Source organism: Thunnus thynnus, chromosome 12 (genome assembly GCF_963924715.1).
Source record: "Thunnus thynnus chromosome 12, fThuThy2.1, whole genome shotgun sequence".
In the NCBI taxonomy this organism is placed as follows: Eukaryota; Metazoa; Chordata; class Actinopteri; order Scombriformes; family Scombridae; genus Thunnus; species Thunnus thynnus.
The window spans coordinates 2,769,326-2,773,159 of NC_089528.1; positions in this window are offsets into that span (position 1 = coordinate 2,769,326).

The window sequence follows — 3,834 nt, forward strand, 5'->3', positions numbered from 1 at the left end:
CTTGCTGACAGGTGCGCCAGCTTAGAAAAGTACTCCTGTGTCATTCTGGAGTCATATGGTCAAACCACATATTTGGTCTTTTAATTAGAAGGACTTGTTATACTGATAAATTGTACTTGTGATAAGCTAAAATCATGGCCATGCTGATGTATCAGTCACCTTCTAGTTACTACAAATCCAATTATGACAATTATTTTCTCAATTAAGTGATTAATATTTTGGTATTAAAAAATGTTAGAAAATAGTGAAAAATGCCCATCAGAACTTCCTGAAGCTCAAGGTTACGTCTTCATAATGCTTGTTTTGTCTGACCTAAAACTGTCTAAAACAGTCTTTTATATTTAGAGAAATAGTTTACTTGAAAATGGACTTGAAATGACCTGTCTCATCAATCATGTTCTGTTTTACTTTTTAATGTGTGTCAGTCAAGACTATCTGATGTGTATCTGATACATTTTCAAAATAATGAATATACTGTAGGTAAGGTAATCATTGACCATAGTCCTACTAGTTTCTGTGAGAACCCAAGTCTCTGGAATCGCTACTCTGAAATTGTTTAGTATAAAAGTCAAGTGTGTGGTCCTGCATCTTCACTGAATCATCTGGTGTGTGTGTTCTTACAATTAAAATATTAAAAATTGGTTAAATCTGACGTTATGTCTATGTTCTCCCACATTTTTAAAATCAGTTAAGATTTGAAAATCCTCTATTGTGCACCAGGCATTAAGAACAAATCTGTTCTTACGAGTGGTTCTTGCATGAGGCCCATTGTGAATGTGACTCAGTGGGGGGTATCAAGGCTCCATCAGCTACTAAACAGGAAGATGACAGCACTGGAACTCAGGCCATTCTCCTGTCTATTTCAACAACTCTGTTATCTGTATTATTTTTGCTATTTTTGGTACACACCAAATACATTCTGACCACACACTGAACCATCACAGGAGAGACCAAAATTGAGACCTGATCTTCACTGAAAGTGAACATGGGGTGAATGTCTATTTTAGAAATATACCCTCCCTCTGAAGGTCTAAAATAAATTGGTTTGCATAAGGATACAAGAACTGCAAGAACAAAAACACACACACATGCACGTATGCACACATACACAACTCAAGGATGCAGAGTAATTTATCTCTATCTAAACAGTTATTTATACAGCCACGTTGAATAGACCTGCTGGAAATATAAGTGTGTGTGCTTGTGCATAAATGTGTATGTGTGTGTGTGTGTGTGTTTGTCACACATGTCTGAGTGTCCAAGGTTGTTATATAATAATGCAAATTTGAGAGGTCGTCTGGTAAATTATATCTACTACACTGAACTATTTAGCATTTTCCAGTATCATGGCTGCTTTTAAAAGCACAAAAACCTGCTTGAGCAGTTATTCACAAAAGACTGGAGGATTCACATAGGTTCATTATAATGCACAAAGCAAAACAGAAACACACACAAAAATGCTCCAGTTTCACTATGTTCAAGAAGTTACCCAAAGCTCACCTTTTTTAAAGTGCTTTTAATATTTGATTTTATGTCCTCTGACTCTGAGCTTGTGTTGTTTTAGTTTTCCAGATGATGTAAGTTAAACTGAAAATACATACAGTTGAATCTAATGTCTGCACATAGAAGACGATTACATACAGTATGTATCATATTAACCTGACATATTCCCCTTAAATGTGGCTATTGTGACTCTATGGATCATGCTAACTTTGTAGTTGCTAAACAGCGTATATACCGCGGTAAGTTGCATGAGCCTCCAGCTTTTCAAATACATTTCAAACACAAAGTAAACACAGAAAATAGCCTTCTGGAGATCTAGAACTTGCTGGCTGTCCTAACCACACTGCACGACGGTTTGTTTACATGTATGAGACAGACCTTTACTGTGGTTAGACTATCTTCTAAGGAAATGGCAATCGGCTGGTAAGTCAATCAGTCCACCACTTTGGTCCAGACTGAAATAATGTGACAACTGTTGGATGGATTGCCATGAAGTTTAGTTTTTACTTCCATGGTTCTCAGACAATGAATTCTACTGACTTTGTTGATCCCTTGACTTTTCCTCCAGTGCCAGTGATATTCATGTTTCCCTCAGGATGAATTGCAATCACTTGGTGAGCTAGCAGCATCATCATGACAAATTTTTACTTCTAATCTAATACTTTGGTTATTGAAAAAATACCAGTAAAACTAATGACATCCCATCAGCTTCAGCTGTACTTCGTGTTTAGTGGTAAATAGGAAGTGTTAACATGCTAACATGCTAAACTAAAATGGTGAACATGTTAAAAGTTATCTGCAAAACATCAGCATATCAACATTACGAGCTCACACACAACAGTTTGTAAGTGTAGCCTCACAGAGCCGTTTCATGCATGTCAAACAGAGCAGATATTGTTTGTGCAACCATGACCTGAAATGTCTTTTATAGGCCTCAAGTCTTCATTATAGCCAGATACACAATCAGTGCCAAACTGTGGGTGACCTACACAGTGTACTGCCTTAACACACCCAGTGTAGACACTGACTGAGGAAGCTGCTGCACTGCTGATGTTCAAGGTATACAAGGTATTAGTCTTGTTATTCAAAAAATGACAACCATCATTTAAAAAACATTTATGCCCAAAATCAAAAATCCCTAAGAAGAGAGGGCTTGCAAAAGTCTTGGATAATAATATGCAGATACTCACATTTTCCATTTGCGGAGAGAAGAGAGAAAACTGTTCCATGCGTGCATAACAACCAGCAGCTAAACACAGCTCAGTTCAAAGAAAAGCTAACATTCACAACTACTCTTTCTTGTATTTTGTAACATTTTCAAAACATTGCAGAGTGCTTCATGAATCCTGAGACATGGCCTTAAAAAAGATGTGTAGTCCAAAACTATGGCTCCACTACTACTACTATACTATAAAACTATGCCATGGTCTGCTGACACATCCTTCCGTTATTTGAAATGTTTTTTGTTACTCAGTGTGCACAGTATAGATAGCCACTGTATGTACCCAGGCCGCCTGGCTGCCAAGATCCCTGCATAACATGAGTGTGTGCTCATGCTCCAGGGATTCAAAACAGGAGAATATAATGGACTATATAGTATTGTACTAAGTAATGCCTCGATCGTGCGTCTGCGTCGCGTTCCGGCTCAGATGCAGTTTTCTTCTGTGTGCCACACAGTGTCATACCCCACCGGGAGTGTTTCAGAAGCAGAGCATTTTGACTGTGGTCAAGCCATCTGCCTTTTAAATTCAGTTGTGATGATACAGTAATTACGGCAGTCTAGTCAAAGCCAAATGAGCGCCTTCAGGCTACCTTAATTCCTGCAGTAGCAGTGTAACTTTACTGCCTGATTTTGTTGACTTGCTCATATTTTGTTGATTTGGTCATTTTCCCTGATTTTCATGCTTCTACTATGGGTGAGTAGGCTACGCAGTTAAATGGTTTCTTTATTTGTCTGTTTTAATTGTGTTTATTGCTGATATGTGATCAGTTGTCTGCATGAGTTGTTTTATTTTGAAAATTGACTGGATGTTCTATGCTGTTTCTGTGTCTGACTTCCTGCCCAGCTCAATCTGCTCTGTGCAGCTTGACGCGGCTTTGATGCAGCTTCTGTCAAAAATAGACTGGGCGCATATGTTAAGGAGAGCAGAGCAGAGAGCTGTTTCTGGGACGCTTCAGAAACGCACTGTGGCACGACTGGTGGGATCACAGGCATTGACTAGAGTGGCTGCGATCAGCTCTGGCGGCCGCATCGCAGCCGAAAAGTGACACAGCCACGCCCACCTGGATCAAGCCGTAATCACACAGTGATTATCTGACTGAAAAAGCTGC